Source organism: Artemia franciscana, unplaced genomic scaffold (genome assembly GCF_032884065.1).
Source record: "Artemia franciscana unplaced genomic scaffold, ASM3288406v1 Scaffold_2448, whole genome shotgun sequence".
In the NCBI taxonomy this organism is placed as follows: domain Eukaryota; kingdom Metazoa; phylum Arthropoda; class Branchiopoda; order Anostraca; family Artemiidae; genus Artemia; species Artemia franciscana.
The window spans coordinates 4,717-21,314 of NW_027063324.1; the positions used below are offsets into that span (position 1 = coordinate 4,717).

Below are 16,598 nucleotides of genomic sequence, written 5' to 3' on the forward strand. Positions count from 1 at the left end.
GATTAAAATAAGAGCTCTAAGACACAATATCATTCCAAACATCAAATTTCATTAAGATCCAAATACCCGCTGATAAGTTAAAAATACTTCCTTTTTTCTATTTTTTGCGAATTAACCGGGCCCCCACTCCCCCCCCCAGATGGTCAAATCGGGGAAAACGACTATTTCTAATTTAATCTGGTCCGGTCCCTGATACGCTTGCCAATTTCATCGTCCTAGCTTACCTGGAAGTGCCTAAAGTAGCAAAACCGGGACCGACAGACAGACCGACAGACCGACAGAATTGGCGACTGCTATATGTCACTTGGTTAATACCAAGTGCCATAAAAACCTACAAAACTAAAAAAAGAAAAACAATTAATGCATTTTTTTATGTTTGAGGGTTAAAACTAAAAGAAAACTAAAAAAAAAGAAAAAAAACTAAAAAAGGAAAAAAAAACTAAAAAAAACAAAAAATAAAAAAAGAGAAAAACTAAACTAAAAAAAAATTATAAAAAAACAAAAAAAAGAGAAAAAAACTAAAAAATAAAAAAAAAATAAAAAGAAACAAGAGCTAAGAGCTCATATGGCACTTGTGACGAGGTCGGAAGAGCCAAGAGCTAAGAGCTCATATGGTATGAGCTCTAGCAAAATTCTAAGAATCAATAGATTACTATAAAAGAAAAATCAGAGGCTTAATGTCGGTCGGGATTTAAAATAAGTGCTCTGAGTCACGAGGTCAAGCTAAATATCAAAATTCACTAAGATCCGATCACCCACTCGCAAGTTAAAAATACCCCAATTTTTCTAATTTTTCCTCTCCCTTCAGCCCCCCAGATGTTCGAATCGGGGGAACGACTTTATCGAGTCAATTTGTACAGCTCCCTGACATGCCTACAATTTTCATCGTCCTAGCACGTCCAGAAGCACCAAACTCACCAAAGCACTGAACCCCACCACCTAACTCCACCAAAGATAGCGGATCCGGTCCGGTTATGTCAGTCACCTTTCTTGGACTTGTGCTTATTCTGTCCACCTAGTTTCATCCTGATCTCTCCGCGAATATACAACATTCTTTGCTGTCCCATTGTCTGTGCATATAAATAGATTGTCAGGTTACCAACTCTTGAACATGCAACATATAATTTCCATGGAAAAACAATCCATATTCAGATCTACACCTCATGATTCTAATGATTGCCCTTTGAGCTTTGTTGATGGTGATTGCTAATCGAACATTCCCTGTGTCCCCGTCGTCATTTATATATCCCCCTGTGCCCCCCCCCCGGCGTCCCCGTTGTAGTTGTGTCCCTGTGTCCCGGTCGTCATTTATATTCCCTGTGTCCGGTCATCATTTGTGTCCCGGTGTCCCAGTCTGTAATTTCTCTTTGAGTGTCCCGGTTGTCATTATATTCCCCTTATCCCGGTGTCCCGGTCGTCATTTGTGTCCCGGTGCTCCGGTCTTTATATACATTCGTTTTTGAATTGGTATATGATGAAATAAATTTTTGTTTTTTTTCCTTTTTTTCTTTTTATTTTTTTTTTGTTTTTATCTTTTTTTAGCTTTTTTAGTTTTTTTTCTTTTCCTTGTTTCTTTTCCAATGAAAATATCCTTGTTTTGATTCCTTAATCCCTTATATTTTTTTTCTTCCGTTTTTGTCGAGTCATGTTTAGCTAGTGAGGTCTTTGAACATATTAAGAATAGTAGCCTACTCAGAAACTTTTAAAATACTATATTTTAATTTAATTACCCTTTTTCATTTTTCATGTTCACGTTTATAGACAAGAAGACAAAATCTAATTCTATATCTTATAGCTCTTTGTGTTAGAACACAAGGGACAATGAGAATCTATATATAGAAGCCTGCCGCGTGTCATGCTGGGGCCCAGCGGCGAAGCCACCCGACCGGGACACTCAAAGAGAAATTACAGCACTCTAAGCATTTTCAAAGATTTTAAGTTCTGCCCTTCCAACTGCTTCACTGGATCCGGTCAGGACATAAAATAAGAGCTCTGAGACATGATATCCTTCCAAGCATCAAATTTCATAAAGATCCTATCACTCCTTTGTAAGTTAAAAATACCTCATTTTTCGAATTTTTCAGAATTAACCCCTCCCCCCCCCAACAGAGCAAATCTGTTAAATCTAAAAGGGTAATTAAATCCCTAAATTCATATGCTCAAAAAATCTTTAGGATTAGTGGAAAATAATCGTGCTAAAATAGTGATAAAACTGGTTGGATTTGGCTTGAGGGGGAAAATTCGCAGGCATGCATATATGATTTTCGTTGTAAAGTAGCATACTACAAATGAGTCACCTTTGTTTGCTACTCTTTCCTCGAGAAAATGGAGGGCTTCCGAGGAAATGCATATAACATTGAAAGGTCCCAATGACCAATGGTCGATAGACAACTTGCAATATGTTTTACCTAAGGTCGATGATGTATTTACAATTTTACACCTTTAAAGTGATAATAGTATGCATTTTTTGTCGAAATATTTATTTTATTTTAAATTTCGTGTTTTATTCTTTACAAAAGGCACTAGATATAGTGACTTCCTTTAGAATGAGTCCTTAAACAACTCTTTATGTTCCAGTGCCCTGCTAGTAGAGAGAAAAAAATTGAAAAAGGACAAATCAGTGCTACGCTTGCAAAAAGTGATTTCCCTTGTTTCCGAGCCAGAGGACTGTAATTTCCTGTGCTTTTTGGCAATGCGATTCTAATGGTGACTTTTGATTTCGATCCGATATATTGTCAAAACAATTGATTATAGGGTACTATGTGTCGAGGTCCTTTCTTTACTAGGCACAATAGTAGACATTGGCGAGATCACTTTAATTTTTGGAGGGTTTCTCCCTCTTTTTCAAAAAGTTGGCGTGTTTTTCAGGCTCATATATATTATTGAGTAATAATAGAAAAAATCAAATAAAAGTAAAGCTATATAAAAACTAAAGACAAATGAAGGTTAAATTATAAAATTTAGTTGAAACTTAAAACAATCCAAAATTTAAATGAATCAAATGTCAATTTTGAAAAAAGATAAATCAGTAGGGATAACACCTCGTATCACTTTTTAATTCTTCAAATTCATATGGTTTTTCATCAGCGTGGTTTTCATATGCTTAGTTAAATTGTTCTTGATAGAAAATTTCTTTTTGCATGCTTGTGAGTTCTCATATGCTTAGCCATATTGGACTTAGAAGAAAATTTCATTTTGCATGTTTCACATCCATAGGGTTTTTCACCAGTGTGCGTTCTCATATGCTCAGTCAAACAAACTTCGAAGAAAATTTTTTTTTGCATGTTTCACATTCATATGGTTTTTCACCAGTGTGCGTTCTCATATGGTCAGTCAAAACAAACTTTCTGGAAAATTTCTTTTTGCATGTTTCACATTCATATGGTTTTTCACCAGTGTGCGTTCTCATATGGTCAGTCAAAAATAACTTTCTGGAAAATTTCTTTTTGCATGTTTCACATTCATATGGTTTTTCTCCACTGTGAATTCTCATATGACTAGCCAAATAGGACTTGGTAGAAAATTTCTTTTTGCATGTTTCACATTCATATGGTTTATCTCCACTGTGAGTTCTCATATGCTTAGCCAAATTGGACTTAAAAGAAAATTCCATTTTGCATGTTTCACATCCATAGGGTTTTTCACCAGTGTGCGTTCTCATATGCTCAGTCAAAACAAACTTTGAAGAAAATTTTTTTTTGCATGTTTCACATTCATATGGTTTTTCTCCACTGTGAATTGTCATATGCAGAGCCAAATGGGACTTTCTAGAAAATTTACTTTTGCATGTCTCACATTCATATGGTTTTTTCACCAGTGTGCGTTCTCATATGGTCAGTCAAAACAAACTTTCTGGAAAATTTCTTTTTGCATGTTTCACATTCATATGGTTTTTCTCGACTGTGAATTCTCATATGACTAGCCAAATAGGACCTGGTAGAAAATTTCTTTTTGCATGTTTCACATTCATATGGTTTTTCTCCACTGTGAATTGTCATATGCTGAGCCAAATGGGACTTTCTAGAAAATTTACTTTTGCATGTCTCACATTCATATGGTTTTTCACCAGTGTGCGTTCTCATATGGTCAGTCAAAACAAACTTTCTGGAAAATTTCTTTTTGCATGTTTCACATTCATATGGTTTTTCTCCACTGTGAATTCTCATATGACTAGCCAAATAGGACCTGGTAGAAAATTTCTTTTTGCATGTTTCACATTCATATGGTTTTTCTCCACTGTGAATTGTCATATGCTGAGCCAAATGGACTTTCTAGAAATTTACTTTTGCATGTCTCACATTCATATGGTTTTTCACCAGTGTGCGTTCTCATATGGTCAGTCAAAACAAACTTTCTGGAAAATTTCTTTTTGCATGTTTCACATTCATATGGTTTTTCTCCACTGTGAATTCTCATATGACTAGCCAAATAGGACCTGGTAGAAAATTTCTCTTTGCATGTTTCACATTCATATGGTTTTTCTCCGCTGTGAATTCTCATATGCACAGCCAAATGGGACTTCGAAGAAACTTCTTTTTGCATTCTTCACATTCATAGTATTTTTTTCCATTTTGAGTCCTCATATCCCTAGCCAATCTGTGCTTCAAAGGAATTTGTTTTTCGCAGTCCAGTTGTAAGTCTTCTTGGTATGTAAAATCGGTCACTCCAGTCATAAGCTGGGAATCTGGGTCAAGATCAAAGTTTCCAGACTTAGTGCCATATCACAATGCTGGCTGTTTATATTTGTACTTGTTATTAGCATACTTATATTACTACTTGCTTTTCAAATGTAGACTGATGGATCTTCCTAGACAACCCTTGTTTTTTATGCTATGAATGACGTCACTGAAATTGATTATGGTATAAATTTTTATATGACGTCATTTACGGATGTAATATGAATGCAGCCTTTTATAGTAGTGGATGAAGTCAATAAGATACGGATGTGTACAATAATGACGTCATTCACATGTCGTTTCCCCAAAATTAAGGCTCTGGACGAATTTTCTGAAACTCGTGACATATATAGATCGATTTTTAGGCCTGAAAATCTTAAGATGTCAGCTTTCCCCAAATATATATATATATATATATATATATATATATATATATATATATATATATATATATATATATATATATATATATATATATATATATATACATATATATATATAATATCTACAAGCTCAAAAAATTTAAGCTCTTTTTAAAATTTTATTAAATTGCTTAAAATAGAAAAAACTGGTGATTGCACAAACATTTAAATATATTTTGACAATGGATTAAAGCAATTCGAATCCTTAAAACAGAAAACCAAAAGTTTGAAGTTTAGTAGAAATTGTTGAAGTTTAGAATGCTTGCTGCTCAAATAAAATTGTAAAATGTCAATTAACTTCAAAAAGAAATGATTATTAATTAATAAAAACTAGCTGTTGGGGTGGCGCTTTGCGCCACCCCAACACCTTGTGGTGGGGGCGCTTCGCGCCCCCCCAAGCCCCCCCGCGCGTATTATATATATTTATATATTTATACATTTATATATTTGGGGAAAGCTGACATCTTAAGATTTTCAGGCCTAAAAATCGATCTATATATGTCACGAGTTTCGGAAAATTCGTCCAGAGCCTTAATTTTGGGGAAAAGACATGTGAATGACGTCATTATTGTATACATCAGTATCTTAATGACTTCATCCACTAATATAAAAGGCTGTATTCATATTACATCCGTAAATGACGTCATATTAAAATTCCATAAAAGTCCAGTTTGCCTAAGCATATGAAAACTCACAATGGAGAAAAACCCTATGAATGCGAAGCATGCAAAAAAGAAATCTTCTATCAAGTCCCATTTGGCTGTGCATATGAGAATTCACAGTGGAGAAAAACCATATGAATGTGCAACATGCAAAAAGAAATTTTCTAGTAAGTCCTATTTGGCTGTGCATATGAGAATTCACAGTGGAGAAGGACTATATGAATGTGAAACATGCAAAAAGAAATTTTCTAGCAAGTCCTATTTGGCTAGTCATATGAGAACCCATGACCCTTTGGATGTGAGACAAACCCTTTGGATGTGAAACATGCAAAATAGAATTTTCTTTCAAGTCCAATTTGACTAAGCATATGAGAATTCACAGTGGAGAAAAACCATATGAATGTGAAACATGCAAAAAGAAATTTTCTATCAAGAACAATTTAACTAGGCATATGAAAACCCACGCTGATGAAAAACCATATGAATTTGAAGAATTAAAAAGTGATACGAGGTGTTAGCCCTACTGATTTATCTTTTTTTTCAAAATTGACATTTGATTCATTTAAATTTCTGTTTGTTTTAAGTTTCAATTAAATTTCATAATTTAAACTTCATTCGTCTTTGGATTTAATGTAGCTCTGCTTTTATTTGATTTTTTCCTATATTTGCTCAATAATATATATGAGCCTGAAAAATGCCAACTTTTTGAAAAAGAGGGAGAAACCCTCCAAAAATTAAAGTGATCTCGCCAATGTCTACTATTGTGCCTAGTAAAGAAAGGACCTTGACACATAGTACCCTATAATCAATTGTTTTGACAATATATCGGATCGAAATCAAAGTCACCATTAGAATCGCCATTGCCAAAAAGCACAGGAAATTACAGTCCTCTGGCTCGGAAAACAAGGGAAATCACTTTTTTGCAAGGGTAGCACTGATTTGTCCTTTTTCAATTTTTTTTTTCTCCTACTAGCGGGGCACTGGAACATAAAGAGTTGTTTAAGGACTCATTCTAAAGGAAGTCGCTATATCTAGGGCCTTTTGTAAAGAACAAAACATGAAATTCAAAATAAAATAAATATTTCGACAAAAAATCTGCTTCTATGCATACTATTATCACTTTAAAGGTGTAAAATTGTAAATACATCATCGACCTTAGGTAAAACATATTGCAAGTTGTCTATCGACCATTGGTCATTGGGACCTTTCAATGTTATATGCATTTCCTGGGAAGCCCTTCATTTTCTCGAGGAAAGGGTAGCAAACAAAGGTGAATCATATGTAGTATGCTACTTTACAACGAAAATCAATATATGTATGCCTGCGAATTTTCCCCCTCTAGCCAAACCTAACCATTTTATCACTATTTTAGCACGATTATTTTCCATTAATCCTAAAGATTTTTTGAGCATATGAATTTCGGGATTTAATTACCCTTTTAGATGTTGTGATGGTCATTAATCTTGGATGGGATATGTTGGGTCACTCGCCCAACTATTTATCGGATAAGTTTGTTCTTTTATATTTCCCTCTAAGCTTGCTCCTTTCTTTTCCTTTTTTTATGGCACTTGGTATTAACCAAGTGACAAATAGCGATCACAAATTCTGTCGGTCTGTCCTGGTTTTGCTACTTTAGGTACTTCCAGGTAAGCTAGGACGATGAAATTTGGCAGGCACACCAGGGACCGGCTCAGATTAAATTAGAAATTGTCGTTTTCCCCATTTGACCATCTGGGGGGGGAGTGGGGGCCGGTTAATTTGGAAAAATGAAGCATTTTTAACTTACGAACGGGTGATGGGATCTTAATGAAATTTGATGTTTGGAAGGATATCGTGTCTCAGAACTTTCATTTTAAATCCCGACCAGATCCTATGACTTTGGGGGGGGGGTTATTCTGAAAATTAGAAAAATGAGGCATTTTTAACTTACGAAGGAGTGATTGGATCTTAATGAAATTTGATGTTTGGAAGGATATCAGGTCTTAGAGCTCTTATTTTATGTCCTGACCGGATCCGGTGAAGCAGAAGTTTGAAGGGCGGAATCTAATATCTTGGAAAATGCTTAGAGTGGTGTAATTGCTGTAATTTCTCTTTGAGTGTCCCAGTGGGGTGGCTTCGCCGCTGGGCCCCAGCATGACACGTGGCAGGTTTCTATATATGGATTCTCATTGTTCCTTGTGTTCTAACCGCAGACAGTGCCCAAGCATGACACGCGGCAGGCTTCTATATATAGATTGTCATTGTCCCTTGTGTTCTAACACAAAGAGCTATAAGATATAAGAATTAGATTTTGTCTTCCTGTCTATAAACGTGAACATCTAATGGAACAGGGTCATTAAATCAAAATATAGTATTTTAAAAGTTTCTGAGTAGGTTACTATTCTTAATAGGTTCAAAGACCTCACTAGCTATACATGACTCGACAAAAACGGAAGAAAAAAACACAAGTGACCAAGGAATCAAAACAAGGAACATTTTCATTGGAAAAGAAACAAGGAAAAGACCAAACATATATTAGAAGACGTTTTATTACATACGTTTTAAAAACGTGATCTTTCATTTGTTCGGCTTTTTTATTTTGTTCAGTCATTTCTCCGTTTGCTTGAAAAGCTTAGTTATATATATATATATATATATATATATATATATATATATATATATATATATATATATATATATATATATATATATATATATATATATATATATTATATATATATATATATATATATATATATATATATTGTCTGTACATATAAATAGATTGTCAGGTTTACCGACTCTTGAACATGCAACATATAATTGTCCATGGAAAACAATCCGTATTCAGATCTATACCTCATTATTCTAATGATTGCCCTTGAACTTTGTTGATGGTGATTGCTAATCAAACATTCCTGTGTCCCATCGTTATTTATATATCCCCCTGTGCCTCTGGCGTCCCCGTTGTAGTTGTGTCCCTGTGTCCAGTCGTCATTTATAGTCGACAAACATAACGTCAGTCGACACACACGTCCCAGTCGTCATTTGTGTCCCGGTGTCCCAGTCTGTAATTTCTCTTTGAGTGTCCCGGTCGTCATATATATTCCCTGTGTCCCGGTCTGTATATACATTCGTTTTTGAATTGGTATATGATGAAATAATATTTTTTTTCCTTTTTTTTTTTTGGTTTTATACTCTTTTTTCTTTGTTTTTTCTTTTCCTTTTTATTTTTTTTTTGTAGTTTTTACCTTTTTTAGTTTTTTTATTTAAATTTTTTTTAGTTTTCTTTTTCCGCTTTATTTTTCAGTTTTTTCCATTTTTTAGTTTTTTTTTCTATTTCAGTTTTTAGTTTTTTTATTAGTTTTTAGTTTTTTTTTCTTTTAATTTTTTTGCTGTTTCTACCCTTTTTTTAGTTTGTTTCTTTTTTAGTTTTAGTTTTACCTTTTTTTTAGTTTTTTTTTTTTAGTTTTTTTAGCTTATTTAGTTATTTAGTAGTTTTTACCTGTTTTTTAGTTTTTTTCTTTTTTAGTTTTTTCTTCTTCTTTTGTTTTAATGCTAAAGCCAAGGTTCGAACCTGGAAACTCGCGACCTAGAACCTGGAACATAACGCTTTACCAACTCAGCTACTTCGGCTTGAATACATTTAACTTTCTCAGTTATTTTTTTTATTTTTATTTTATTTTTTTTTAGTTTTCTTTTTCTCCTTTAATTTGTCAGTTTTTTTTCTTTTTTAGTTTTTTTTTTTCTTTTTCAGTTTTAGTTTTTTTAGTTGTTTTTATTAGTTTTTATTTATTTTTTCTTTTAGTTTTTTTTGTAGTTTTTACCTTTTTTAGTTTTTTTTTAGTTTTTTTTTACTTTTTTGTTTTTTACCACTTTTTTAGTGTTTTAGTTTTTAGTTTTTTTTAGTATTTTCTTTTTAGTTTTATCTTTTTTAATTTTTTTCTTCTTTTGTATTAATGCTAAAGCCAAGGTTCGAACCTGGAACCTCTCGGACTTAGAACCTGGAACATAACGCTTTACCAACTGAGCTACTGTATTTGTATTTGTATCGGATTAACGACGCTTCTTGACTACTAGGTCCCTGCGTCGGCCCTGTAGTGCATTCCTGCAGCATGGTTCGATCTCTGGGTCCCGTATTACCACGCTAAGGTTAAACCCACTGCGCCAACACAGGTAGTTATATAACTGAGCTACTTGCTTGAATACATTCGTTTTTGAATTAGTATGTGATGAAATAATTCAGACGTCACACACAACATATATATTATATATATATATATATATATATATATATATATATATATATATATATATATATATATATATATATATATATATAATATATATATATATATATATATATATATATATATATATATTTATATACCGGGACAAAAATGACGACCGGGACACAGGGAATATAAATGACGACCGTGACACTCAAAGAGAAATTACAGACTGGGACACAAATGACGACCGGGACACAGGGAAACAACTACAACGGGGACGCCGGGGCACAGGGGGATATATAAATGACGACGGGGGACACAGGGAATGTTCGATTAGTAATCACCATCAACAAAGCTCAAGGGCAATCATTAGAATAATGAGGTATAGATCTGAATGCAGATGTTTTTCCCATGGACAATTATATGTTGCATGTTCAAGAGTCGGTAAACCTGAAAATCTATTATATGCACAGACAATGGGACAGCCAAGAATGTTGTATATTTGCAAGTTTTATGTAGTTAAATATATATATATATATATATATATATATATATATATATATATATATATATATATATATATATATATATATATATATATATATACATATATATATATATATATAGTATATATATATATATATATATATATATATATATTATATATATATATTATATATATATATATTATATATATATATATATATATATATATATATATATAATATAGTATATATATATATATATATATATATATATATATATATATATATATATATATATATATATATATATATATATATATATTCACAGGGACACAACTACAATGGCGCGTAACTAATATGGCGCGTAACGACTTACGCGCGCGGGGGGGGGGGTTGACGCGAAGCGCCACCCAAACAGCTCAGTATATATATATATATATATATATATATATATAATATATATATATCTATATACATATATATATAATAAAGTATAGTTGTTTGTCTACTGACGTCATGTTTGTGTGTCGACTGACGTCATGTTTGTCGACTGACGTCATTATAAGGATTGAGCTGTATGTCGTCGTGAAGTTGTTTGTTCGTCTGACGTCATGTTTGTCGACTGACGAAATTACAGACCGGGACACAAATGACGACCGGGACACATCATATACCAATTCAAAAACGAATATATTCAAGCCGAGTAGCTGAGTTGGTAAAGCGTTATGTTCCAGGTCCGAGAGGTTCCAGGTTCGAACCTTGGCTTTAGCATATATAAAAGAAAAGAAACTAAAAAAGGTAAAAACTACAAAAAAACTATAAAGAAAATACTAAAAAAAACTAAAAAACTAAAAAAGGTAAAAAACTAAATACTAAAAAGAAAAAAAACTAGAAAAGGTAAAAACTACAAAAAAAAAACAAAAAAAAAACAAAAAAAAAAAAACAAAGACTAATGAATGAACACTAAAAAAACTAAAAACTGAAAAAGAAAAAGAACTAAAAAAGGAATTAAACTGAAAAATAAAGGAGAAAAAGAAAACTAAAAACCGGGAAACAGGGAATATAAATGACGACCGGGACACTCAAAGAGAAATTACAGACTGGGACACTCAAAGATAAATTACAGACCGGGACAATGGGACACAAATGCCGACCGGGACACAGGGAATATAAATGACGACTGGTACGCTCAAAGAGAAATTACAGACTGGGACACTGGGACACAAATGACGACCGGGATACTGAGAATATAAATGACGATATATATATATATATATATATATATATATACATATATATATTTCTATATTCACTGGTGGGACACTGTGACACAACTACAATGGCGCTTAGCGACCTTACACGCGGGGGGGCTTGGGCGGGGGGGGCCCAACACCAGCTAGGTGTTGGGGTGGCGCTTCGCGCCACCTCCAACAACTAGTATATATATATATATATATATATATATATATATATATTATATATATATATATATATATTATATATATATATATATATATATATTATGTATGCACCGAGAGCTAGGTGGCTTCGCCGCCGGCACTCGGCACATAGTATTCTTCTATATATTGATTCTCACTGTCGCTTGTCTTTTGAACACAGACATTTTGTGGCTTATCTTTATGTCATGACGTCCAAATGGGCCTTAAATTAGAAGTATTGCCTTTACAAAATTATGTTTCTTTTTATTTTCCTTAAACTTCTGCCTCGGCTTGTCTTTTGTCGTTATGAAAGACATATCGCCGAACCTTTGTCTCTTTTAATTGGTCAGGTTGTGGGACAAGAACTTTTTTCGCTTCCAACGATTTGTATAGTCCAGGTTTTTGACATCAAAGGCATGGTAGGCATTGATGACCATATCCATGTCAAAATCCAAAACCCAGTTATCGTTTCTATAATTTTCAATTGGTTTGGTTTGTTTTTTCGTCGTTATGAAATACATATTGCCGAACCTTTTTTTACAAGGGTATGGTAGGTATTGATGACCTTATCCATGTCAAATCCCAAACCCAATCATAATCGCTATCATTTTCGATTTTGACACGTTTTAATATCGCTGTCCAGATTGATTTTCATTGACTCGCTGATATTTTCGGTGTTGCCTGTTTTCTAATTGTGTGTGTCTTTGCTCTCCATTTTCATTTTTGACTTGGTCACGTGCTCGGTGTTGTATGTCTTCTAACTGCACGTGTCCTTGCTTTTCATTTTCAGTTTTGACTCGCTCACATGCTCGTTGTCGCATGTCTTCTTGCCCTTTTGTCTTTGGTTTTCATTTTCGACGCTCCGCGGCTTTTCTTCTAACCGCATGTGTCTTTGCTTTTCATTTTCATTTTTGACTCGCTCACTTTCTCAGCGTCGCACGTCTTTAGTCGTAAGGCTCTTTTTAAGAGTCAGTAATTGGAGGGTAGCTACCCCCCCCCCCGCACACACACACGTCGTATTGTCACGAAATGCATCTAATAGAAATTACACACTCACAAACACGTCATTTTTTTCCGAGATGTATCGAATAGATTATTCAATAGTCCAAATATCATATAACAAGGCTTTTGAGGTTGATACAAACCACTAGAGCCTGAGGGTTGTAGGTTATGCACCTGGGTGTTTAGGGTTCTTATCGAAGGGATCGTTGTATAAACTTTAGAGGTGGCTCAATTTGCTGAAATCGGAAGTTGTAATTCTCTTTTAAGAGAATTAGTCCCCCCTCCCCATCCAACTTCTGATTGGATTCAATATATCTGATTGAAATTGTGCGGTTTTGTTTGAAATAGCCCAAAGAACATATGACAATGCCTCCAGGGCTGGCACAACCCCCCCCCCTCCCCCAGAGCCCTGGGCAAGGGCTTGAAGCTATGCCCTGGAGGCATACATGGTTTTTATGGAATGGATGTTTGTATTAAATTCAGATGGGTCTCATTTGATTTTAAATTGGAAGTTAAAATGTCCTTTTTAAGCGTCAAAGTGATTTGAGAGACCCCCTCCCACGCCCATCATTTTCCATAACAAACATAAATAGTCGATGAAGACCACTCTGCCTTTCAATCACAAACATCAGAAACAAGAAGAACAGTAGGGAATTATTTTCATGAGACAGTGGTATTCTAATTTGAATGAATATTGCGGCCCTATGTCCCAGGGCCGCCCTCAGCAAAACATAAATATTTAAAAGAAAAAGGACTTACAAAAACATAAGATCTATGAAACTTAAATGAAAATTTTATATAACAGTCCTAGCATCCTTACTTCAGTGAAGTTCAACCAGGACACTAGTGTCAAAAATTAATATAGATTTTAAGGAAAAAATATCAGCAATATGTATATTAAATTGACATTGCACATTCATTTGAATTTTTTCAGTAAAGATCGAATAAGATGATTTCGGAAACTCAGTTTTTGATTCAGGAATGCAGGTTTTAACTAACGTTTTTGTTTTATTTTTTCAGTTGACCCGGATGAAATAAGGCGGCTTGGAAAACGTTTAGAAAACTTGATTGGACAATTCTGGCTCATTAAGTGTAGATGAATTTATGACTTTGCCGTAGTTGCAACAAAATCCCCTTGTTCAAAGAGTCATCGATATATTTGATAGCGATGGAAATGGAGAGGTGGATTTTAAAGGTTAGTTTTCATTTAACAGGTTTTGATAAATCTGGGACATGTAATACGGCTGTCACAAAGGGGTTGCTTTTTCCTTAAGCGTATTGGGAGTCCGTCAAGTTCTGCCTTTGAGATTTGCCATTTTAGTTCTAATGAGAGACACAACTACTCAACTTCAAATTCTATAGGAATCTTTTGATATCCAATCTTTTTCTGAGTTAAGTTTTGTTTTCATTTGGCTGACTTTTTCAACAATTAATTTTCGTAATCAAACACTATTTGAAACTACTGTTTTAAGATATCACCTTTTTTTAGTTCCATTTTCCTAGGAAAATACCAAATAATAATAATAATTATTTTTATTAGCCACTAAAGCCATAAAATGTTACATTGTAGACAACAACGAAAAACAAATGATAAAAAAATTACATTAGTCCAGTTATACACAACAATTCACACAGCTGTATTGAACAAAAATGTGATTCGGATAAAGCGGATTACGAAAAGCTGTATACCGTTCCGATGCGGCGAGACTTGGGTTAGCTATCGCATATCTACGGGTAATCCTTCGATTGTGATCCCAATTGGAATTCTCATTGATAACTTCTCATACTTGTACAAATCATTATGAATCATTTTTTATCCATCTCCATAAAAAGTCTCCAAAACAGCACTAAAGAAAGTACATATAGGATCCCAAACACATTATAAGGGCAGGCCAACACAATACGGTTACAGAAAGCGTTGCTCTTTTAAACGATCCAGAAGCACCTCTAATCCCAGAACTCTTAGAACTTAGAAATGTTTAAGAAGGGCAGCACGAGTACTTTTCAAATCTGGCGAAAATTGGCAAATTTAGATAACGCATAGTAGGCACAAATTCAGTAACATTATCACCTAGCACTGACTTTACGACCGATAATAACTACGATTACCAGAAAATCTGCCTACCTCGCTCTTACTCGCATTGAACTCTAGGACCATAGAAGCATACTGTTCACATAAAATTGTATAGTTCTCTTCAATTTAAGATAACGACTTACTTAAATTTAGAATGCCGTCTGCATATTTAATAACAATAAATCCAGACACAAAAATAAAACTTGTCATGAGATTCATTTGTGCTGATACAACGCTATTATTATGAGGGGTGGCGAAGAACCGGCACCCGGACCAAAACCCTTTCTCATCGGAACTATCGCTTGCGAAATTAAGGTTTTATTAGCTGAAGGAAACTTCGAGTTAACACGAAGCCGTCAATACATACTACGAAAAGGTACTACTATCAGATCTATTTAAACCTCGTTGCCCGAGCTGAAACAAGTATTTGTGGGTTTATTGAATCAAACGCCCTTCTCGCATCATGACCTGCAAGATGTAGTATTTTTCGCACCAATTAAATAAATTTGTAGATTGCGTTTACATGACTAAGAAATTTTTTTTAATCCAAATTAGTTATCAGATGCATAACACGCTGAATTTATCTCATCAATTATAAGCAACTCCGTCAGTTTACATAGTTATGAAGAGACGGTTATTTTTCAATGCTAACTACACTTAGATGGCGATTTACCCCTCTCAATGACAGGAGCTATTAAACCGGTACAGAATACATCCGGAGCAAGGCCACTGTTAAAAATAATTTTAAGTAGATTTTGTCAGTGTCTTGGTAGTAGGCCAAGACACTGACCAAACTCAGACTCACATTAAACTTCATGGCTATCATCGGGAGGTGATACCCTCGCGAACTCGTTCTTAAAATATTTAATCCAAACATTTTCATTCAGTGTTTTGAGGGGTGTTATGAGGAGCTCTGTGCTTTATAAACTTCCCACAGAGTTGGGGTCACTTTACAGGGCCTGGCTATTATCATTGATCACTTATTAGAAAATTCATTTTATGCTGACAAGATCTTCTGAAAGTTTTTTATTTTTTGTATTTCTGGGAATTCTAACATTAGTTTTTTTATTTTTTTTTCAGAAGTTGATTCAAGGAGTTTCACAATTTAGTGTGAAGGGAGACCAAAGAATCAAAACTACGTTTCGCCTTTAGGATTTATGATATGGACAATGATGGTTTTATTTCCAATGGTGAATTATTCCAGGTAAGATAATATTTAAAAAAAAAGAAAATACATCAGAATACAATTGAATCCTGTGGAATTGATGCCAAAAAATTAGAAACTAGAATTCTAATGAAAACTAATGAATATGAAGTAATAGGAGAATCATAATGGTATAATAATATGAAAACTAGTAAATAATGAAAACTGACAATGTAGAACTAAAACCGGAAGATAGCTGTTGGTAGCTAGTGGGAGGATCAGGGATGGATACAGAATTAGCGTTTCAGGAAGGGGGTACCAACGGAGCTTGGGCTACCCCATTTGTATTTTTTGCCTCTCTTCATCTGTAAACAGCGGAACCTTGGATCTGCTCCGTCAGCCTAAAGCAAAACATCAGAAAATAAATGAGAACACAGTTGCATCCTCTAGAATTGACGTGAAAAGTTTTGAACCAGTGATAAT

General features: G+C 34.1%; 2 pseudogenes; one reads left to right on the plus strand and one right to left on the minus strand.

Moving 5' to 3' along the window:
• Positions 1–2,940: 2,940 nt before the first annotated feature.
• LOC136042913 (zinc finger protein 84-like) lies at positions 2,941–4,258 on the minus strand (annotated as a pseudogene).
• Positions 4,259–6,128: 1,870 nt separating this feature from the next.
• LOC136042912 (calcineurin subunit B type 2-like) lies at positions 6,129–16,375 on the plus strand (annotated as a pseudogene).
• Positions 16,376–16,598: the final 223 nt, after the last annotated feature.